Consider the following 25,462-nt stretch of genomic DNA (forward strand, 5'->3'; position numbering starts at 1 on the left):
ACTTTATTTGATATCAATGATATGAGTCAAAAAATAGCTTGAATTGTGGAGCCAATAGTTTGATGGTTAAATAATGTGCTGTCAAATAAAGCTTACGGGCCAAAAACAAGAGAAAAAGGCTTGGAAACACTTTATTTTACACTAAATACAACTAAATTTGGTACAATGTAATCTGTTGGTAAAATAAGGGGTAAATTAATTAATAAATTAAGAGGTGCTTGTTCATTTTTCATAATGTATTAATAGGCATGAGTAATGTGTTTAAGGTTAGTGTTAGGATTAGAGTAGGCCATGAATAAGAATATTATTCATGGTCATGGACTATTAGCAAGGCAATTGATAAGAGTATGACGAGCAGCTTATTAATATCTTTACAATTGCATTTTTAATTACTATTACTAATGCTTATTAATACTGTATTAATACTTAACGAGCACTGCTTATCATAAAGTGTTACTAATTTGCTTGTCAAAGTGCTACAGTGATCCATTATCCTATAAGAAATATGAAAAAACTGGGAAAAGTGGCAGCAAATCTGCGCACTTGGCTTCTACGAGCACCACCACCCACTGTTTTGTGCTTACACTATCCTACTTTCTTGGTTGAGATTTTTGTATCTATAACAAAATAAAAAAAATCCCTTTGGGGATCAATAAACTTATTCTAAAGTGTCCTGCTTTTGAACAGTACAGCGACACTGGTTGGAGCTGGGATCGAACCGGCAACCTCTCCGTTATGACATCACCACTGTTCCCCCTGAGTCACTGTCGCCCACTTTGTACTTCACAGCAAATGAAAAAAGGCAAAGATTTAGCACGAGTCCATGTTGTTTATATCTTGGCTTGCTAGCATACGACTGGAGCTAATGCTAATAGCGTTTTGCTAGCTTGTAGTGGCAGAGCGTCCAGCCCCTCGTGGGATTGTGGCATAGGGCTTATTTCAGGACATGTGGGGTCTGTAAACGTAGGCCTTGGATGTCTTCTGAATCCACAATAACCTAAAACATGCACAATGGATTCTTAAGCGAGGCCCTTCCGGCGTTTTATAAAAAACATATGCCCCAGGACTCCTATACTCTGCAGGGACACTAAAGCAGAGAGCAAAAAATGTCCTTGAGGAACAATAAAGTCCTCTTATCTCCAAAAGATAAGAGGTTGGCCGTACAGTCAGTTTGCTCAAAGTAACTGCCATGTCAGTGCCACTCTGCCCGGGGCAACCTTGGCTTTAAAGGGTTCACCACCGTAATCAGAGCACTTGTAAATTCCACTGCGTAATAGTCATTTACATATTTGATGCCCAAGGCTTATTCAAAAATGATGTTTGGCTATTACCGCAAGACACACGAGGCTCAATCTATACAGGCAATTACGGAGTGAGGCTACATTAGTCTGAGCGGAACTTTTGATAGATTGGGAACGTGTCAGGGCAGATTTTCACAGATAACTCAGTCCCACAGGAGACGGCGGTGTGAGCTGAGCCAAATGAATGAGAATAAACACAGACGCCTCGATGGGATGGGATGAATTCTGCGTTTTCAAATATTGTCAACTGGGCTGGATTGATGGAGTTGAGGACGTTTCCTCATCTATCTCCTCTCACGAGTGGCCAGAGTTTTAAGCTTGTGTGTGTGTGTTGTTTTTTTTTTACATAATGTCAAAAGTTATATGAGACATCATTAGGTTCCATATATATATATATATATTTTATATCTTTATTTGAATAGGGACACTGCACATTAATCAACATGTGTTTCTTCAACATGTAAATGTGCCGGAGTTAGCCATATAGGCTAATTTTCATCCGTCGTCCCATGGCAGGTTGATGTCATGACAGATAGGACAAACACAGGCACAAACATACAGCAAAAACACCATCACAGAGACATAAACAGACAGTGAATGATGAATGACAACATCAAATATGTAAAAAGTAGGTAAATGTTCACAGATAAGAAAGGGACTGTATCATACTGTATATAACACTTACTGTAATGAAGACTATGCTGCCAAGGTCACACTGTAATTTAATACATAATGTCATTCAATACATTGTTCTAAAAATAAGTGCCCGTTATAGATGTCTCGTCAGGGCATACAGTATCCATACTTCTTTAACATTAAAGCTACTTCCATCATTTCCTTTAGGCTACTTACGAAGGCCGATAAAGGCCACAAAGCACTGCACATGATCCATGGGACAATTATTCTCTCACTGAATATATCAGATCCATTACAGTTACGTTCACTGACACGTGACACATATTTGCTGTTGAGACACATTTTTGTATTTGTCTCTAGTTGTGGCTAATTTATGCAGAAGAAGCAACCAGAAGGCACAAAACAGACTAAGACACGGCAACTTACAACAGTCGCTTCCCCCCCCCACTCCACATGTGGGGCTGGCTACAACAAGCACGGCATTCAACATAAAAATCAGCTAAATTACATAAAACAGCAAAAGAAAAGAAAAAGAAACATTAATAGTCATATGATTATACGGAATACACTGGCACACTATTACCCTGGCAATGCTGGTTAGACCTCCAATCACCTTTTTTGAGCTTTATGTCTGCATTGGTATTTTTGATAAAATCTCAGAGAACTCAACCCTTAGGCATTTGTTATATCAAATGCAACACAAACTTCACCTGATGCAGAATTAAGTTACCTCTTTTTGCGATGGGATTTGTGTGTCTTTGAACTTAGACGAAACTTCGGGGTTTCTTCAGTTGCATTTCATCCGACAAGTAATTGCTGGGAGGCACACATTTTCATAAAATCATCCAACTTTACAGAGGCGCTCATTTCCCCCCCATTTAAGCATTTGAAAACAACCCTTTCTGTTACGATTAAAGAAAACGGGCCTTTAATTGCCAAGTTAACACAAACTGAAAAGGTCGTGTTCGGTCATAAACGCCACATCATCCATTTTTAATTACTCCACAACCCTAAAATCACAAAGATGACTCTCCTTACTCAGTCTGTGTACCTCTGGGACTACTTGCCCCTTTCGACCGGCATTTGTTGCAGCCGTGGCAGAGTTTTTGGTCTAGAGCAGCACATAGGCTCTTCAGACAGGGACTTGGCCCGGCTCCAGCCTGATGCCAGCACTATTTCTCCCTGAACAGATGCCGCCCAGCTCCGCCACTTTCCGCTCCTGCCCCCAGTGTCGCAGCAGAATGAAACACCTCAACCTTAGCTGCGAAATAAGACACGTCATATACCTGTTGTTCACGCCAGTCTGACACTTTTTGTTTGAACTTTGCAAGACTTAGAAGATAGAGAACTGATAGGTTTATAGTAAAAAAGGAAAGGAGATATCGGGCATCCTTGTATATTGGATTTTAATAATGCACAATACCTTCCTGCTTTTTATGATTGTAATATCAGTAACTCACATGATATGTTAATTGATAAACATCTAATTAATATAAATGGATATCACTTTATTTACAGTACCTTAACACATTGTACCTAACTACATTTAGTACAATTAAAGTTAGGGTAAGAGTTATGTCCTATTACATTATGTACCTTCAAACTACTAATACATATTATTCCATTGTGTACTAAACATGTTATTACACGTTGTTACAGAGCACATTACTGTAAATAAAGTGAAATATTACTTATTATTTTTTCAGGGACAGAAATATGAGCAGTGAACAAACAGAACTTGTTTGCAAAGATCTAAACGACGAGGTTAATAGTTCCTATGCATGACAACGCCCCATAAAGATGAGATATTTTGTTTGCAGATGACATTATCATAATAATTGCAGTCTTTAACTGCTCCCATTAAAATTGAGATATTGTCATATTTCGCATAATCAGTCCCTGAAATGCATGGAAAAGCACTAATTTGCAACAACACCTCCAAGACCTAATGCACAATCAATCATTATGGGCATGGTCAAATTGTATCACAGTGGCACAGAGTTAAGGGCAGCCCACCAACCAGAGAGAAACATGTCCTTTCTATCCTCAGCAATCGTGTGCCTGGGAAAAAGCACATTGCCAACATTGCAATGTGTCTTCATCGCTGGTTGCTTTGATATGACTGATCGTTGAGGCATCTCCAGGTTGATACAATGTATGTTTTTCAAATGTGGCGGTAGGAATGTTAACCAACCTAAAAACGTTTTGTCTGGCATGGAAAGTGTATTTTAAACATATATTATAACATATCCTAATATATTATTCACTTTCTTTCATAATTCTTTCAAGCTTGACTTTAAAGAAACCCAGTCATCAATAATTCATACCATGCGCTTAACCCGTTGCTTTTTCCTTTCATTTCCTAATGAACTCTGCTTGTCTTGCCAAATAACGCACCCGGCTTCACAAAAGGTCAACTCTCTTTGGTCAAAACACATCCGATCACTGCGCGGCGGGAGCCCTGTGAAGTCGCCCTTCATGTTAACTGTTACATACTGCTACGCTCATGGAAATTTAATGTCATGGCAGCTTGCGGTCGACCGTGGCGACTATAAATACTCCCCCACCACTCTTAATTTATGAAGCATAGAAGAGAATGAAAACGCATTACGCAATTTATTAGAAGTAGTTGATTCAATCCCACCTCTGTGCAGGAGAAAACTACAGTTCATTAGCCGTGGATTGTGATTGCAACATTCATCACGATAACTGTTTTCCAAATGCAGGCTGGATGATCCCTGCCCAGAAGCTGGCAAATGGGCGACAAAATGCTTCTGGCCTTGGCTATTGCGGAGAGGCATACAGGCTGGTCGTTTCAATTCCATCCGCATTGGTGGCATGAGGTCAACAAACAACTACCCGTAAAAGCTAAAAATACGGCTGTGGCTACTGGGAACCCACAAATTGGATGGAGTCTAATTAAGTGTCCTTTTTGTTTCGCTGGACTTGGTCAAGGTTTTCATGATGCACCGTACCCTTAGCCACAGCAGTTCAATTATGGCCTGACAACTCGGGAAGAATATATTTGTACATAAAAACATATAAAAGTATTGTTTTTGAGGTCTGCACTTTACAAAGTGAGTGTGGCTAAATGTCTACAACTAATGCTAGCTTTCAAATATAAAAATATTTGCTGCAGATATGTGTGCATTAAGTCAACTAGACAATTATATTTTCAAGTTAAATGACCAACATTCTGTACAAACAAATCTCCTGTGTTTAATGTGAGTAAACAGTGGTTCGGACTGTGCAGATATGAAAAGACTAACCAATGGCAACGCACTGTAGTTTGTGAGCTTTAGGAACATTTAATAGTAAAATGTCAAGTGAAATTAATTGGTAAAAACATCCTTAGAAAAAGCCCATATAAATATGACATTACCTGTCTTTTTGTCTGAAGTGCTTTTATATACAGTATAGCTACTGACTCTTAGTAAAATCATCTCGACAAATAGCTGCAGGAGGTCACGAGCCTGCTAACTGTGCCTGCCCCAAAGACTTGACGACTTGGCTTAACGAAGTCATTAAACCTTCAAAGAAAGTGAGTTCAGCATGAATACAGAGTGAAGCTTGTACTAGCGGCCTGACAGACCGAACTTCAACCACAGAGTGTTCCCACATCGGTGCTTACAGCCAATTACAAACTTTTCCACAACTTCAAATGTTTAGTACAAACATAAATCAGGATTTAATCAAATGTGTGTGTGTGCAAATCTGTGTATGCGCTGTGTTTGTGTATGTGCAAATGTGCTATGTGTGTATGTGTGTATGTCCGTATGCGCTATGTGATGGTATAGCAGTTGTTCTGAAACTTTTCATACCAAGTAAGTGACATAATGAAAAGTTGAGTTTCAGTGTACCACTGTCTATAACAGGATTACACCAGGTCAAAACTTGGTCTCGCATGTCAAGCACTAAACAAGGACAACCCTAAAAAGAAAGATAAACTAAACTAAAATTGAGTCTGAGAAACATCTGAAACAGCCCACACTGACATAAAGCTGAGTCAGCTGTACGCCGGACACTATTTGATCCTCAACTTCATGAGATTGACTACTAACTTTGGCTATTTGCTGATGGTCTCTCCCCACTCTTCACCCCCATTCACACTGAACTGTTCTGTGTTATGTAGGGGTGGGGGGGGAAAAGACACATTTGCAAAGACACTGAGGAGGTAGAGAACTTCAAAGTGTACAAAGTTTGGGATTGTGTCGCCACAACCATAAAAGATTTTGGCAATTTCTGGCACATTTCATTAAAAAAAATTTATGGAGATATTAAAATGTTAAATACTGGACTTATCATTCATATACTGTGAAGGGATTTGGACAGTACAGGTTATCAGTGACCCGAAAGCTAACAGAACTGTTATGGCTCCTTTCTCTACTTTTTAATATTTTTTATATTGGCTAATATTCATTGATGGATATTGTGGCCTTGTTCCAGGAAAAGGTGGATTTCATTTCAACATTCAATCCCGATGTCTAACACCACTTAATTTCAAACCACAATAACAAAGTGAATGAATACATTACTGAACCGGTGCCAAAATCAGCGTCAAGCGCCTAAAATGTACTCAACAATGACTTTAATCACAGCGAAAATATAATGCACCACGACACTCAAAAAGTAACTCTAAGTCACTGACAACAATAGGGGCCTAGTTTTTTCTTTTTTTCAACACAAACCCAACATTTCCAGACTGTTTAGTTTGACAGCAAGGGGGAAAGAAGCAAACAAAATGGCCACCTGTTCAAATGCAAATCCGCCCAGGGTCGCTCAATTGTTGTGACTGAAAATCATAAAAAAAACATAAATTCAGCCTACATACTGGCATTAAAACATACTTCTTATTTCATCTTACGGCATTACTGAAACTGGTTGGACTGAATCCCAGATCGATACAGTGAGCCTTATGTGTGGTGTATTATGCGCTGATGTGAGTGATGGGATAGACAGCGGCGTCACAGTCTGTCAGTCTCACTCTCTCCACTCTCTCGGTGAAACTAGATTCTTCAGACCATATCTTCAGACCCGCTCTCTCCCCGAATATATGGGGTCTGCGCTGATCTATTGTCACGAAGAGTAAAGGTGTGAAAGAAAACGGTGTAAAGATTTTTTTGCGATATACAAATTCTAAAGCAAACGACACACTTCTCCTTGACGTCAAAGATTTGCTTACAAAATACTACAGTGTGGACAAATAGGAAATAGGTTCTCCTGGAGTCATGTGATTTAGCATATTGTCATGCCAGATGTCCTTCCTGTTGCAGTTAGCACAAGGGGTGGAGTATCTTGCCTTGGGACACAGTGAAACACTCCAGCGGCCGTCTGCTCCAAATGCGCTCTTGCTAGCTATTTCAGGTCAAACAACCTATTTATACTTTTGTCACCAGAAACTTACTTTGCCATTAGATAAGTTGTGTGGTCATTTCTTAGTTTTATGACAATGTGTGTGATTTAGGGACTTTGGATAGGGCAAACAGAGATCATTTTCAGGAACATTTCTTCTTTGGATCCCCACGAATGACAAGACTCAACTTGCATGAGACATTATTCATATGATATTTTGAATGGTCTGACTACAGAGCAAACGTGGTAGTTGTTTTGTGATCTACATGTGGCTCTTTCTCGTTTTAAAGGAATAGTTCACCGTTTTTACATACTGAGATACGTTCTTACCTGATCTTAGACGAGTTGATGCGTACCTGTCTGGTCTTTGTGTGTGCCCTCAGTCACACAAAAAGAGCAAAGATGTTGTTAGCGTTTGGCCTCTCTCAATGTATTCCTATAGCTCCAAACGAGGTGAAGTTGGAAGCTACCACGCTCCTCCACAAGACCAGACAGGTATGTATCAACTCGTCTAAGCTCAGGTAAGAACATATCTCCGAATGGAAAAACGGTGAACTATTCCTTTAAGTGTAACGACACATGCTAATTACAATGAGCTAACGCTAGCTTCTGAATTTGATGGGGTTCTTTTTTCCCCAGAGAGGCCTATCCACCTTATTCCGGAAGTTTGCGCGGGCGCCGCCATTAATTATGCCCGCCTCTTCACTTGTATTAGGTTACATAGGACTGCAGATGTGGAGTTACTATCAGTTACTAGACAAACACAAGAGAGAACACCAGAGAAGTGGAGCAGTGTCGACTTGTTGATGCAAGTGAATATTGGACATTTTACACAAATCAATCTACTGTATATCAGATTGTCGCGGCGAACATTTTCCTTTGTTCTCCACTTAGTGAGCGGACTTCACGCTCTACCAGAAGTGTCAAGACAAAGGAAGTGCTGATCCGTGACAAAAAGAGGCAGAAGTGGACGGGGCGGATTAAGGTGAATACAAATCAACACATCTGCTTACTCATCCTGTGTCATGTCTTTCTGTTGAGCATGTATTAAAACAAAGCCTAGACTAGAATCTAGTTTAACTTAAGTAAACAATTCTTCAGAGAGGGCAGGAACATAACCCGGTTAGCTAAGTGGTTTGCTCTGTGTGAATTTCACATAAAAAAAAAAATACATGCTGTATATGAGCTACTTTTACGTAACAAAGAAGAAAACTACATTTAGATAAACGGTACATCAGACTCATGAGGAGTTCACCGGAGACAGTTTGTAGCCAATGTGAAACCACACAGTTTAAGAAAATTACTTGAGTATCCTGTTGTTCAGAACAAAGCGAAAACACATCTAAAATTCGCCACATTAAGCAGATGTAAAAGTAGAAATGGGGAGCTTTTGGGAGCTAGTTTGAAAGGGCTGGGGAGCTACCGGTTTGAGATCCCCGTTATGCTGGTTCATTTTTCAAACATACAAAGACCATTAGGATTATATCTATTTTGACCAAATAATACCGCACACTTAGTTTCCTTTGTGCGCCTGTACAAAAGCCGCTATCTTTTTTCTAATGACGGCCAATAGTGAGCGCCTCCTCGGCTGAGCGAGTAGCGGAGAGTGCCTATCCTCCACCTTGCGCCTTAATGGGAGAATGTTTTTCTCTATGGCGCGCCCCATCCAACCGTGTCATATCAGCGCGTGGCCAGGCTTCTTATTAAACGAACAGATGGGGCTTGGGTCTGACCTATTTGAAGGTGTTTTTGCCCATCACAGTCAAGGCAGTCTCACATGCAAAGTAGCCTAAACAGCCAAACTGCAGGAGTCCGACCACTTCGAATGAACGATGTAACAAACATGGGACAAAAAGGGATATGAGTGCAAATCAGGTGCTGATAAAAGCAACCATAGCAGCGGGAATAGCAACAAAATGTCAAGGCAGATGGAGGAAGTGGGCGTTTCACATCGGCAAAGTGATCCCGTCTCATCTTGCGTTTTGAGATTGCGATCCGCCACTGACAATTTGATGAACTATGTTAAAGAAAACTGCCGATGATGATTTGTTTTGTTTTTTTGGAGTGCACCGTGAACGAAACCATATAGTATCATGATGAACACAACTCCATGTCAACCAACAAGTCACAATTTTGATATTGCCTCTACTTTTCTCAGAGTGACTTTCCAAAACAACACAGCAAAGGCTACAGAGAAGGGGTGAGAGATACAAATCGATTTAATGACGCAGAGCCCCTGCCGAGTTGGATATGGCAGCATTTCAACAACAAAAAAAGGGAAAAAAAGCTGTTTTCCGGGCAAGAAAAATGACCTAGGTTAGCTGGAAACCTGAATCACAAGGAATCACAGTGTTGAACTTGAACATGACATATTGAGAAAGCTCTATGAGAAACGGCAAAATCGTATGAAATGTCTTTTCTTTTCTTCTTCTTTTTTCAATTAAAGCTAAAATGCACTGCCAAAAAGTACAGCTACTTTTTAGTAACTTATAAAATTGACAAATCGTCGCCAAACAGGACCAGTTTACTGACTACATACACAAGCATCAATGTAAAAAATCAATGCTCTATTTGACATGTTCAAACGATTACTTTACAGATCCCACTTTCCATTGCAACAGTTTGCCGCTGAATTGCATAGAGAACAACTCCGATCCTACATGCGCAGAATATAGATTCACTTGAGTGATATGTTGCTGGACTATGTTAAAAAGCTCCTCCTTATCCTCCATGATGCTTTTTAGCTATTCCCTCTTCAAATATTCAACACTCCGCGAGACTTAAACCACTCTGCCGTCCCGCTCATGTGTGAACTACTAATGAAGAAAAACTTCCCAGTGGCACTATCTGCAATCTGAGCAATGTCAAGCATAATCATGTTTTCGATTAGCCTTTAAAAAAAGAACAGAGGAAATGAGTCTGGAAAATGTGAAATTTAATATTACAAAATTACACAAATAACCAGTGAAGTGGGGAAGGTGCTGTACATGTGATTGCACGTGTTTATTCTGTCTGTAACTATGACAACTGGGAAATTGTATTGTCCTCTGACACCTCATACTGTAACACATGTAAATATTTGATGTATTATTATATTTACTAGCTTTTTACAGTAGTTGAAGAATCTGAAAAATATAGTAAATGATTATAAGGCGGGCCGAGACACAAATTCCACGAAACAAGACGAGATTGGGTTTACGAGAACAAGATTTTCAACATAATTTGTAATATCAAATAAATAAATATTTTGTTCTTAAAGGCACAATTCCAAATGTTTTCCCTTTTTAGTTGAAAAGTGACGACATAGGTGTTTTTACAGTCACAGCATTCCTTTGGTAAACCCCTTTTTGTCACATATTGACTATATGAGACTCCGCTAGTCTCTGCATTTGAGGTTCTGAGCTTATGAGTTATTATAAAAACATAAACCAATGCCCTTAAAGCCCCTCTGCACATGCTGTGGTCGGGCCGCCAGTAGAAAGAGCGACTATATCTACAATAAGTTCCCTAAACTCCGGGAATAATGTATTTCGGCAACATAGACCAATCAAATGCAAGAGATAGTGGAATATTCATGGGTAAATATCAGTCAGATCTGTTTTTATTTCACATGGATTTTACATGAAGGGATCATTGCCTTTTTGCCTGAGAGAAGAAGCTATCGATCGTATAACAGCTCAAGTTAAAGGTCAGCAGCAACTTTTCACCGGAACGATTTGTGTTCAAGTAGTTTATATACTACAAATACACAACACCCGTGGCTGGTTCTCCTAGAGCTGTCATGATAATTACTATATCGATTTATCGTTCAATAAATAACAGATAAACGATATATTTTTGGGCTCGATATTTATCGTCTGTACATATTAGCATTTCCCTCCTATTTTTTCTTTGTAAAACTTTGATTCCTAACTGAAGCAAATTGAGTTACATTATATTTCTTGTTTATTGCAGCTTGTGTGATATTTTAGGATATGATGATGCACTTTTAGAACAAAGGTTTGCTGTGGTTTTCATGCCTGAGAGTTGACAGTATCTAGTATCGTTACAGTCAATAATATAGTTTATCGCGATACTTTCCTGCCTCAGTGTATCAAACTTCAAATTTGTTAACGTGGCAGGCCTAGGTTCTTCTCAACAAATCATAATACAATGCAAACATCTCACATCAGGCTTATTTTTTCATACTTTTATGGTGCAAAAAACAACCAGGATCAGTTGTTTTGTAAGTTTCCTAATGAGAGGCTCTGTCGGCAGAGAAAACCTTCCAAACAATGGATCCTGGAGCATCCAAGAGGCCACTGTGACGGCAAGTAAAGGTGCCATGCTGACCACTCATACAGCCGCTGGGTCAAAATACAAGGTCACATGCAAACAAATATCAACCTTTTTTTTTTTTGCAGGAAAAAGTTGCATAATGCACCTTTAAGTTGTGTTGAGGAGCTCAAACAAAATTCAACCGACTCAAAGTTTTTTTTTTATTCTCTCATTGATTCCTACTAAATAGAAAATATTCAGCTATGTGTGTACGCATGTAGTTTTATGTTTGAGCAGGGCTGATAAATTGCACTCTTTCGACAGAAGGCTTAGATTAATAAAATGCTCATTTAACTGAACTTGGCAAAATTCTGTGCCAGACGCCAACGCACAGAGGGGCTGTACTGAACAGGCAAACAGACTGCCCACCCCTAATCACGATATTTCAGTTCAAAAGTTCTATGTTATACGGTTATATAACTGCAGCGCCATCATTAAAACATCAACAGCATCATTGTAGAATATAGACCCCTTTTCGTCAAATCTGCTTTACATAATACTTTTCGGCTAAATCTTACTTAGCCTTGATGTAGCTTCAAAAATAAGTATTCAAGAGATTATGGCAACACAGGTTTAAATGAATTGTAAAGATATTTTTCATATATTTTACACAGCCTTGTAGATTTAGATTAACATACCAGTTGAATAAATGCAATTGGCAAATGCTAAATCATTTAACCGCAGACCTTGGAAGCCAAGCAGGGAAGGGCCTTGTCGGTGCTTGGATGAGAGACCATTTGGGAACACCAGGAAGCCTGGGCGAATGTGTGTGTGTGTGTGTGTGTGTGTGTGTGTGTGTGTGTGTGTGTGTGTGTGTGTGTGTGTGTGTGTGTGTGTGTGTGTGTGTGTGTGTGTGTGTGTGTGTGTGTGTGTGAGTGAGTGGTTGGTGGTGGTCGGAGGGGCCGATGGCGCAGACTGGCAGCCTCGCTTCCGTCAGTCTACCCCAGGGCAGCTGTGGCTACAATAGTAGCTTACCACCACCAAGTATGGAGTAAATGAATAATGCAATGTAAAGCGTCTTTGAGTGTCCAGAAAAGCGCTATATAAAACCAATGCATCATCTTAATCCCCACCTTAACCATAAACATTTTCTCCAGTTCGGCTTTACCCAAATCGAAATCTTCTTGACTGGAGCTCTATAGCCTCATTTGAAAGCTAAGGCCCTCTTTTAGTGCTTTTTTTTTGCTGTTTTTATCCCCATTTTTGTACATTTTTTGGCTTGTTTCTGTCGCTTTTCCCCATGTGCTTTTAGGTTTGGGTAAAGCCGAACTGGAGAAAATGTGTTCAGTTAAACCGTAACCTCTTTTATAGTCGAGAGAAATCCATTTTGCAGCATATTTTATTCTCCAACCCACACGTAGCGCCAATGCTAAAAACAATTAGCATGGTGAAGGCTAGCTAGTCCAGTGTCCTTAGCAACAAATATCGGCATAATGGTGAAACTGTAGACTGACAATGGGTAGGTTTTGGAAAAGTTTATTGTACATTTGACGGCTCACTATTGTGCAAGTGACATTGTAGCTTATGCAAAATGAAATGCTAGGCACTTCCAGCATCCAACCAGGGGCTATTTATAACTGGAAGCATAGCCACATGGTGCTCCCTCTGTTGCCTGATGTCGATTCTATATGACTCGACTCACCCTGCTGCTTATGGATCACTGCCTCTATAGATCGCGCCAACTTAAAGGCAAACGGCTTGGTTTGGACCGTGCTAGCTTAGGCGCGCGCCCAAACCAGCCATAATGTCATTCCTATATGCGTGGGTTCGCAGAGAGCCCAGTAAATGCATGGAATATGAAGCCGCGGACTGACATTGATGGACTAAAAGCAGCTGTGGGGGGGTTAGCTACATGCGACCGGAAGCTATTAGGTGTCCATTACTTACTTGGGGCCGTTAAAAGTCTTAGAAGATTTCTCTGGGAGGTAATGTAAATAGCCGGCTGTGACCCCTCCCCTGCTGTAATAGCATCGCTGGTAAAGGGGGGGGTGATAATGCAGGGGATTCTGGTTTTTCGACTCATTATGTGGCAGACTGAGCGACCGCCTCAACCCCGCACACCCCTGTTTGAATAACATTACCCCAGGTCTGCCAGACGGACTTATGGAAATGAGGCGCTAACTGGATGTGGGCCGGTATCGGTAATGTGCCCAGGACTCCGACAGACACCCACATCGCTGGCAAGAATTGGATTAGATTTACAATTTACTTTTTCAATTACTTCAGAAGCATTAACATTAGAGAGAAGACTGAAATGACAGATGCCAGTAACCTACTTTAATCAAGTGGCACGGGTTAAAGTGGACTTTGGGAGGTGGTGGACCCAGAACGCTACATTAGGCTGATATATGAAAGGCTGTGTATAGATAGCACGAAACAGAAGGTGTTTTATATTACTTTTAATACCTTTAAACCATTTTACAGAATAACACCTCTTTATGTGTGCTCCTGATACTCTCAGAAAGTTTGAGCAACAGTTAGTCCTCCCCAGGAAATGTTTAGTCAATCAGATAAAAAATGTAGTGCAATCTGGGCTATGCTGTTTAAATCAGCCTTATCACAGTAATGAAAATCAGAACTGTCCGCATTAAAAGAAAAGAAAAGCAACACTAATTGTTTGTGTCGTTACGTAACTTCTTCTGTTATTTATTCTATTTATTTATTGTCTTTTTATGTACTGTCAAAGTCCTGTGTAAGTGTTTCCCTCAGTCCCTTTGCCGTGGGGCCCCAGTCCCTCTGCTGCCCGTGTCAGCTCCGCCCCTGTTCTTCCTCCGTCTGAGAGCAGCACCTGAGCAGTAAAGAGAAGGCACAGGCTCCAGACATTAAAGACAACACTCAAGCCAGGATTCCTGACTTTTTTGTTGCTTTTAAACCGGACAGATTCAGAGGAAGGATTGTTGTGTGAAAAAGACCGTAACCAGCGCCGTAACTCTGCACCGTTTAATCGCCTTTTCTCTTCATTATGCATCCTAAATTAATCGATAAAAACGTCAATATAAGGCCGATTGTTGTGAAATAAAAAGTGGGCAAAAGCTTGGGAAGGGTTTATGGATTCATGCTTATGCTGTTGTATTGAGACATTAATCCTGCTTCTTCCTTCTAACGCGCAGGGGGATGGATGGTGCTGCTGTTGCTGTTTTCATATTATTATTCCTCCGGTCTCTCTTTGTAAAGTGGACTTCTGTCCAGTGCAGCTTCAGCACATTAACAATAAGCCCAGTGCTCTCCTCTTTTTCTTTGTTTATTTTTATGGTGGTGGTTTTTGGTGATTGTCTGTCAGACCGGCCCACTTTAACCCCTGGTTATTGGGTGGTAAAAATATAACTGAAATTGACTCAATGACACAATTACACAAGAGATACAGCAATAAAGAAACAAAGTAATACAAGTGATTCAAAGCAGGAACAAATAGCCGGAGGCAACAATAAAATAGTAACTGGTCATACCGCCTTTGCAATGCCCAATCCCGTCAGACCTTGGAAGCTAAGCAGGGAAGGGCCTGGTCGGTACTTGGATGGGAGACCGTTTAGTAACACCAGGAAGCCTAGCGATTGTAGTGAGTGAGTGAGTGGTTGGTGGTGGTCGGAGGGGCCGACGGCGCAGACTGGTTGCCTCGCTTCCGTCAGTCTACCCCAGGGCAGCTGTGGCTACAATAGTAGCTTACCACCACCGGGTATGGAGTGAATGAATAATGCAATGTAAAGCGTCTTTGAGTGTCCAGAAAAGCGCTATATAAAACCGATGCATTATTATTATTATTATTAACTGTATACACTATTCCCACCAGTACAAAGAATACTCTACAGTCATAGGATGATTGTCCATGTTTGTAGTTCTCATACACACATGTATCACACACTTGAGCTTCTTCTGCAACACATTTGTTGAGGAATTTTCAACCAACAAAAAACTTTTAGACATTTTATTACTATTACTGGATGTGGATCAGGAAGTTTGGGCATCTCTGCTGAGACTGCTACCCCCGCGACCCGGCCCCGGAAAAAAGCGGAAGAAAATGGATGGATGGATAGATTACTATTACTTTTTGTAAAAAATCAACTTTCTTTTTCTTCTTTTTTTTGTTTGTGTTAAAGGTATTTGAGTAGAAAACATTTTGTTTTTACGTAATCTTGTCTACGTTCATGAGTCATGTTAGTGAACGCCATAAGTATGTAATTCCCATATTCAAAACTAAACTGGAATCAAAATTCAAGATCGATCAATGTGACTTCCTTCGTCATGTCGTCCCTCTTGAATATTTAGAGGGTAAAATGTTACGCAGTGTGACTTTATTCATTCAGACAATATTTTTTGTTCCGTCTCTCCCAAATGCTTTTCTGAAGTCACTTCTCCTTTACCTCGATATTCCCAAACTCCCAACTGCTCTGTCATGAAATATGTATCCACACCAAATATGCCTGCATCCACAGCCACGGGAGAGGTGGGGGAATCGCCCGCTCCACTCGCCAAAACCAGGCCATCTCGGCAAATGGCATCTCCAAAATGTTTATCACCAAGATTAATCTGCTTCTGCGACAGCCGAGACTCAAAAACATTAAAATCTCTCGAGGGTCTATAATAAACTAGTATTTGCTGAGAACAAAGGTGGAACACTTTGCACAGCTCTGGTATAATTTGCAGAAAATATGCCAAATGAAAGGCACTATGGTAATGCGTCTTCACTTTGCACTTATTCAGATATAAAGAGGTTCTTAGAAGTCTGACGAGAGAGTGTCTGAGGACTTCATTAATAAAGTGCTGAATATGAGCAGATGGAACAAACTGCTGTTCTTTTTAACACCGCACAAACAACTTTCAGCACGGTTTTGATTATTTAGCAAAATTCCTGGTGAGACGAATTTGAAAATAGAAGATCAGAAGCAAATATGTAACGATCCGGCTGATCAAGGTGCAAGGCCTTCAAGAGCGGGGGCCATTGATATTTTCCAGAAACTTTCAATGGGAAATTTAGCACGGACATTTTGGGGATTTTAAAAAAGGAAAAAAAAAAACGGCCTGAAATTATATTTTGGCATTTTTTGTTGGATAAACAGTTGGTGAACTATTAGCTATACCCATTTGAGTGATGTCACACCCCCGATTCACAAGAAGTGTGAGGCCCAACACAATTGTCCTAATCCTACATTCTGCCTAATTCTCTTTGAGTGGTGGGATAAATGGCAAAGTTTTATATACTGACTTGTTTTTCTTTGTTTGCTTTTTTTTAATGGTTGGGACAGTGCATGTTAATACATATCACAAAGTATTGTTGCCTTGGGCTTATTTGCATCCTATAATCACTCTGTTTGATTGGTTAAATTCACCCGTCTCTAACTAGAAGATCGTGGCAAACGGTGACCAATGCTGTTCGAGGAGTGGGCGGGACCTGTGTCTGACACCGAGCTGCATTAAACAGAACAGACCTAAATTATACTGAACCTCTTAACCCCACCTACACAAGCACATTTTCTCCAGTTCTGATCCAGGCATTACCCAAATCTAAAAGCTTCCTGAAAAAAGCGTCAAAAGAGCGATGAAAACGAGATGGAAATGAGGATGGAAAGGCAACAAAAACATGACCAAAAAAAAAGTGCCAAAAACGTGACAAAAAAGCAACGAAACTGTGATGACAACATGGAAACACAAGGAAATATCTAATCAGTTTGTAGGTCTTAGTTTTCAAATGAGGCTGGCCTTTAGGCTGTAAGAAGTGTTTAGATTTGGATAAAGCTGAAGTGGAGAAACTGTGCTCGGTTAAAGTGGGGGTTAAGAGGTTAAAACAATATAATATAGTAATCCTGCACACACTAAGTGAATAATAATAATAATGCGCTGGTTTTATGTAGCGCTTTTCTGGACCTTAAATTGCATTATTCATTCACTCCATACTTGGTGGTGGTAAGCCACTATTGTAGCCACAGCTGCCCTGGGGTAGACTGACGGAAGCGAGGCAACCAGTCTGCGCCATCAGCTCCTCTGACCACCACCACCCACTCACTCACTACATTCGCTTCCTGGTGTTACCAAACGGTCTCCCATCCAAGCACCGACCAGGCCCTTCGCTGCTTAGCTTCCAAGGTCTGACGGGATCGGGCAGAGCAAAGGCGGTAACATGGATACAAACGTGGAATGAGTCTATTCCATTTCCAAAAGCTAATTCCCTTCAAAATTCCCATAATTTTGCAACCCTAAAAGCAACACGTCAACTGTAATAGAGTAAGGCAATTCACGGCCCCGACAACAAGCCCAAAACATAGCATTTGTCATATATCTAACAATATAATATGGCAAACTGTAAAATATAAATTCATGTTGACACCAATATATACCGCAAGACTAAAGAGAGATTTTATCCATCTGAATATTACTCATGGCAACTGTTCAGTGACAGCAGAAAATGATGAATGAGGAGGATAGCGAAGCAAGACGTGCCATTTGAAAAATAAGCTTTCAGCTGCTGAAACTCGCATACACCAAACCCCAAACACACTGTGTGCCTGAGCCTGACATGTGTTTTCTTTTTGGTCCAATAAAGGTGCACAAATAGAGAAATCACTTTTGCATAATATTTTCTTTCATCTCGTGTTAAAGCCAAGGACATTAAGATGAGAAAATAAGAGGCTGTGTACAGTGTATATTGAATGTTTTTTCAGTGAGCCAACAGCTGTTCACTTTATCCATTCCCTGCATAAAACGATATTTTGACCTCGAGAGAGTTGCACAGGAAATTTGCATCTGCATTCCCTCACTATGGCTAGCTTCGTAAACAACATGGCAGTGAGATGACTCCACAAGGCTAATTTAATGTAGTGTTAGCTTTAACAAACAAAATTGCATACTGAAGTGGAGAAGGGAGAAGAAAAAAACTCGCACACACACTGCAAAAACAGCACCAGCCGTCAACACGTGGTTCATTAGTGCTAGAGCTGAGAACATTAGAAATGGATTTTCAATCCGCTAAAGGCAAAATGCTAATATGGCTTTGTAAATATTGTTTCAATATTGTGGTTACATCTTGGTTCACGTTGGCTTTTCAAACCTATTCCATGTGTGAACCATCATGTTTTTATTGAGCTCTTCACAAAAAAACAAAACAGTGCACACATCTGCTGAATACAAAGCTTTTTTTCCCCACCCCTCCAAACAAAGGGAAATTTGTGGAATGCGGTATAGTAACCGGTACACACTGGAAAAAAAGAAGTGGTAATGAAATGAAAAAAAAAAGACAAGATAAAAAAATATTCCAAGAAAAACAAAAGAGATGTGTCACACACAGAACACTTAACAAGAACAAAACGAGGCCTCCAATTTTATGACTTAAGATACATGCAGGTACAAAAATACAGCATTTGATAGAGAATATGAAAGACAATGAGAAAAAGAAGAGGGGAAAAAAAGAAAACGCATATCATTTTGGCCAGCTTAGGAGGGAATGTTACGGGACACGTTCATATTGGCCAGTAACTTCGCTAAAGGCAACACGCTAATGCTAATGCATAATACATTTACAAACCAGATTGATACAATATGTAGGTAGGACTTCACTATAAACACTAATAGCTGTAAAGTAAAGTTTTAATTTCCTTGTAATATAATTTCACACCTTTGGGTTAAACGTAACCCGATATAAAGACTGCAACTTACTAGGAAACAATTTGGCAACAGCGCTGCAAAGTGCATTATTTCTCAATATAATTAGTTACCATAATATTTCCATATTATTACTTTGCTCTTAGGGAAATAGTAACCAACATGTTTGATATTATTCTAAAGTCTATTTCTACAAACATGGTCCAATGAAATCCCTCAAAATCTTTACTACTCGAACTTTGTAAAAACACACAATTCTGACATAATTGGTAATCAAAATGCATGTTTTTTTTAATGTACATCACACACGGAAGAGCCTCAACAGCGCAAATCTTATTTATGTGGACGGTTGAAATATGGGGAAGTAATATGCACCCGATTCAAGTGTGAAAATCTATATCCATCACAGTGGGGGAACGCGAATGGCCCACACTTTTCAAAAGGGGAGACTACAAAAGAGCTGCCAAGACAAATGCCTCTCAGACGCCCAGAAAACTGCTATTCATCAAATGCTATCGTTTCAGAAAAAATAAAATGATTTGAACTTTCTATGTGCTGACAGTTTGAAGATGCAGACTTAATAGTGGCAATAACACAACAAAATAGTTTGTTTTTCGGTGCACTACCTTCACGCATGGTGCAGCTGGGGAGTCAGTTGGAGAGGTTTGGCTGCCAACGCAAGGATTCCCGACTGAAGAGATTCAGCCTTGTGCTACACCCTCTGGAGACGCCAGACCTGTAAGAGAGAGAGAGAGACGGGGGGAGAGGAGAGCGAACATATGGTGATTAATAAGATCCATCCATTCACTGTAATCTCCAAGGACTGCTGAGGGAACGTCATCCAATGGCTTCAAGAAATAGCAACTGTACAAGTTTGGAGAAAAGTACAGCACAAAGGGAAAGGTCACATCAGTCTATTGATCAAAAGAGTCATGATCAAAAGCCTTTCAGCATGGAAAGCTACATGGCAACATGATGCTAACCTCCAAGGGTGACGACCGTTTCATGTCTGTGTTTGATTCCTATGGGGAGTTAGCCGCGTCTCACTGAAACAAATATATATTCAAACACTTCGTGGCAGAAAACATACAGCTGTTGAATAATTTCACACAATATGACCAAAGCTTTACTCAGGATGGAAAAGCTTCACTGGAGTTTATAACGTCAGCCTTGAAGCTAAAGGCTAAAGGTTAACTAGAGATGCACTGTTTCAGCTTTTTTGATACTGATACTGATACTGGGTTTTGAGCATCTGCCGATACCACTTTGTTAAAAGTGGCTTTCTCTGAGTGAAAAAAATAATTGACTCTGTTCTCCATTTTAAGATCAATACAGTCGTATTTTATTGTCATGATATTATGGATCAATTATCAATTATATCCCTTGATAAACTCTTGGATAAACATCTGACAAGGATCACTGGACTTTTCTACACTAAATATCCTTGGGTGTATGACAGGCTTTAGGTTGCATTAATATAACAACTCACATGAAGCCTTGATTACTTTTGCTAGCATGCTAGCTTTAGCATACTGCTGCTAACCGCAGCATTTTCAAAAGTGCGTTTTTAGCTTTCCAATGATATGCAGCATGCCCATATTCACTTAGATTTAGGTGGTAGTTATGTTTTTAAGGCATTGAGAGCCAAAATGGGTATCAGGTCAGTATCAGATGTTGTGCATTTTTTCCAGTATCGGCTCCGATATCCGAGCCGATACTGGAAAAGTATTGGATCGGTGCATCCTTAAATTTAACGTTAACAAATGGTAAAATAGCTCCACAATCTGAAGAAATGTTTGTGAAGCGCACTCTTGATGTCTATTTACATTTTATTGTCTTGATTAAAATCTCGTTTTAGTTTTAATTAGTGGTCAGGAAGTAGTCTTTGCCCAACACCGGCCAGCAGGAAGTATATGTCTCACTCTTCCACACTCAAAACGCCTTTATACCTGAGAGTGTTGTTAATTAAAGGGGCTAGATGCAAGTTGGCCGTTTTATGCTCACTACTGCCATCTCAGGTCATATGTGTAACTGCAGCTTCTACATTAAGCTCGTGCATGACGGCACTTCAGACCCGAAGTAAAACTTTTTAAGTGACAGTGCAGGATTTTAGAGGCAGTTGTGGTGAACAGGTCTGAGCTCATTCTACACATTAGGACATGGCTGGAACATGTAGGGGGAGAAAAATACTTAATTTGAACATGTTTAAACTCTGTATAGTCCCTTTAAGTTTTAAAATTCTTCACCACACTTTGCTTGTGGTCGCAGTTTTGAGTATGACTGTAGCAAGCATTGTTTTTGTTTATTTTTATTTCAACTTGTTAATTCTCAACTGGTGTTTGTGTGGTTTTTCTATAACCATAATTCATGTTAGCTACAGTCCTGGAGATATTACTTTGACTCAAACATTATTCTTAGTTGTAATGCAAACAATACAAAGGCCAAGATGTCCACAGTAGTTAAAATGCCCGTATAAAGCAGAATGTAGTTTTAACGTTTAACTTTTTAACCACGTAATTTGCTTCATTTGCTGCATAAAACTGCTCACTATGGACAGCATCACAGCACAACACCCCGAGGAAAAGCACTATATACTTGGAATATAAAAAAGTTTTTTTTTTTCTTCTTTAGAAATGCAGCAGTGCACCAGGTAGATTTGGGCACACTCATAAATCATTCTTGCCCCTAGCTTGGACAAATAATGTGAAAGTACTTGCAAATTCAAAACATTGTGCAACCGCAACACCCATAGCAATGTTATGAAAGTTAGACGCGTAAAGCATGGCAAATCGCATATAGCCAATTCATACAACCATTTGTCGAAGAAAGTTTGCAGCAAATTAAAAATAACTGCGTCAGACTTGGGACAATGGGAGGATGCCAGTTCTGTGCGGCTTTTAATTAATGCTTCATTTGGAACGAGTCCAAATGAGAAGTCTGTTTCCATACAGATCTTCTAGTCAATACAGTCTGCTCTCCTGCAAGCACTGGTCCTCTGCGGGTCTAGCTGTGCCCAGGGAATTTGCGATTTTCGGCTAAGACACATTGACCAGACCGGACGACTAAGAAGTGTTTGGCTATCTCCCATTTCAGAAGTTGACAAGAGAAGTATAATTACAGCTGGTTCGCTCAATCATAAGCCTCTGGGCCACTTCAATAATAAGTGATTGAGTTTTACTACTGAGCTCTATATATATCGCCTCGCTTGGTTTGTACGGTTTCCAGAGCGCTTTTGGGGCGGTGCGACTTACTGGGGCAACATGTCGAAACATTTCCCTCATTCTTTACTGACAAAAATCAAAAGAAAATTGCGTTCTCTCAAACAGGGAATCAAATTAAGCGCTGCACAAAGCCCTTATAATTAGTCAACGTTATGAGATGGTAAAATTAATTTCTTCAGTCCCTCCAACCAATTCACAGAACCACATTTGTATTCTGGCAAGGTGGGTGAAATTTGTTGTTGTTGTTGCCTTGCATTCAGTTTGTCCCTTGGAAAACCAAAACGGATCAAAGCAATTTCACAATTGATAATAACAATGGATTGGATATTGCGTTGCACAACCTTGAAAGGCTTCTCAAAGTGCTGCAATTCTTTACTCTGACAGTCGCCTGCGCCCTAAGCCACACCCTCTGAGGACTTATCTAGGACGGTTGACCAGACTTTCAATAAAAAAAAATCTTGTCTCCTGTTAGCACTAATTCTGCTAAACTCACAATTCAAAATCAATTTCAAAGCAAAGCACCACAAGCTACAGCTACAACCTGTGGGATTAAACCATTTTCTGCAAATATTGAAGGTCAGACCACTGGCTCCCTGCTAAAACTCCCTTTTTCAACTGTGTTCCCTACGGCTCTGAATGTGTACACCCCGGGAGCGTGCCGCGGTGAAAAAAACAGCCGCGTCTTTGAACGTGGCAGGTTTATTCGGACGGCCTATGGGGGTATTTCAGTAAAAGCAAGAGCCCGTGAGCCACCACACTGCTCCCACGGGACTCTGGGACATTTGATCAGGCCTGACAGGAAGGAAGCCGACCTCTCTGATGATGAAGGTGGGTCCCGGCAAAAAGAACTGGCTGCTGGAACTGCTTGGAGACATGTTTTTATTCTGGTGAAAAGGTAGAATTCAAAAATAGAGTCTGTGGCTGTAAATGTAAGGCTGGAAGATGAAAAAAAGCACTGGATTTACAGTGGCATTTTTTGTATTGTTGGGCATTCACTTCTCATCTATCTATCTATCTATCTATCTATCTATCTATCTATCTATCTATCTATCTATCTATCTATCTATCTATCTATCTATCTATCTATCTATCTATCTATCTATCCATCCATCCATCCATCCATCCATCCATCCATCCATCCATCCATCCATCCATCCATCCATCCATCCATCCATCCATCCATCCATCCATCCATCCATCCATCCATCTATCTATCTATCCCACAGCACTACTGATATTGGGCACTGTTAAGTATTTTTAGCATACTAATTATCAAGTTTGCTAGTCTAACGAACAGGCTCTTGTAAAAATCACAGTCAACAGAAAACTATTTTAAACTTTGCAACTTCTGGCTTTTTGGAACAATCAAATTTGCATTCTGTCCACGCTGCTTTAATTGCCGCCTTTTAGCGCTGAAGATTAGCATTATGTATTCCATCAGGATGCATTTTCATCAGGCTGATTCTTTTGAAGGTGACGGCAGGAACGCTTTCTCCTGCCCACGCCTTGACAAATTTCACATTGTGTTGTCTCCTACGTGTGGTTTTCACACAACACTTTTTTATGACATGGAGAGTTATAGCAACCACTAACCCAACTTCCTAACAAAGACTCACTAAAAGCAACCGATATGACAGAAGGCCTTCGTGTTCACCTCTGTAGGGCCTATCTCACCGGTCTGGAGACTAGTTGAGCATAGCTGGAGACTCAAGGAAACAAACAGGTTTCAGCGGAGACTGCAGACTTGAAAAACTCTCCGTGTGGTCTCCGTATGGTGTCCGAGAGGCATTCGAATGGTCTCTAAAGACTCCATACGACTATCTGAGATCTCCTTGGTATCTGACAGGTCTCGCAGACATTGCAGGGACGTCACAGAAACGTCTCTCAGGTTGAGGACAACAAATAGTGTTCGAAACATTGCCCCAGCTGCTTGAGACTGCGTAGACCTCTCAGAGATCTTTCAGAGACCACGCAGAGACTCCGCTGTTCGTTTTCACCGAGACTATCTGGAGACTCACCTTATAGCCAGAGGACTTACCGGACACATCTCCGGGACAAGCGATGACTCTAGTCTCTAACTAATCTCCAAGGCCCTTTTTATGCGCGCAATCAATCCGAGTTGCAGAGACACTGAAGAGACTGCTAGTCACGGCAGTCTCCGCAATGTCTCCACAACACCCACAACAGTGAGATAGGTCCTTTCGCAAGATAATGAGGATTGAAAAACGTTTATCATGCAGAGCTGCAGACTGTTGCTTCCATTAATGAAATGGCGGGTAAGCTTCTGTCACCTTGATGCGGTTAAAGTGGCCATTGGAGGCTAGCTGCGCTTCTGGAGTTTCATTGAGGCTAAATGGCTAGGATGGCAGGTGTCTCGGGTAATTCTTACGAAGCTATAGTGAGGCGGCAAAAGGTAAATTGGGCCATTGGGCACTCAAGATGCGTTTTTCCAAAGCAGTATGGAAACGATTGCTGTGGGTAAGTTTGCCATAACAAAAGAGAGATGCGTTAATGGCAACTCAATTGTACCAGATTTGACATTGATCTTGGCCTGTAAACCAACCGCTCTATTCTCTAGTGATCTACTTTGAAGTGTTCAGGAAGGTCCTACCAGAAAACTAAACTAAATAAAGTTCAGGCGAAAACAACATTCCAAACCCTTTGAAAAATTGTTAGCGCCAGCCCATACTTTTTTTCTTTTTAACAGAGCTTGGGTTTCGTGGTCAAAATATAAAATATAGAAAATAGGAACGTGTCGTGTTTATGGATTGCTACTAAATCGTCCAATACCCATCAAATCTCAGCAGTAGTTCTGGGAGATTGCTCTTCTGCTCTCAATCATGTCCCGTGGAGCGCAATGAGCTTCTGATTGGGTTGCAAAACACGCAAATATTCCGATGTTTTTGTCAACTTCAACAACAAGTTCGCCACGACAGAAACCACAGAAACTATCCAGAAGAGAATTTGTTCATATTGCATCAAAGCATGTGGCTCTAGTTCCTCTAAAGCAAGTCAAACAGTGAGATGCATTTCACAGATGAAGCT

At 40.4% G+C, this 25,462-nt stretch overlaps 1 protein-coding gene across 1 annotated transcript in view; it reads right to left on the reverse strand.

The window, feature by feature from the left end:
* Positions 1–25,462, reverse strand: part of b3galt1b (UDP-Gal:betaGlcNAc beta 1,3-galactosyltransferase, polypeptide 1b) — a 53,892-nt gene that overhangs the window by 10,513 nt on the left and 17,917 nt on the right. The window contains exon 2 of the mRNA XM_079562972.1: positions 19,823–19,932. The gene's annotated coding sequence lies outside the window, so the exon portion shown is untranslated. The remainder of the gene's footprint in view (positions 1–19,822; positions 19,933–25,462) is intronic.

Source organism: Gobius niger, assembly GCF_951799975.1.
Source record: "Gobius niger genome assembly, chromosome: 9".
Lineage (NCBI taxonomy): Eukaryota > Metazoa > Chordata > Actinopteri > Gobiiformes > Gobiidae > Gobius > Gobius niger.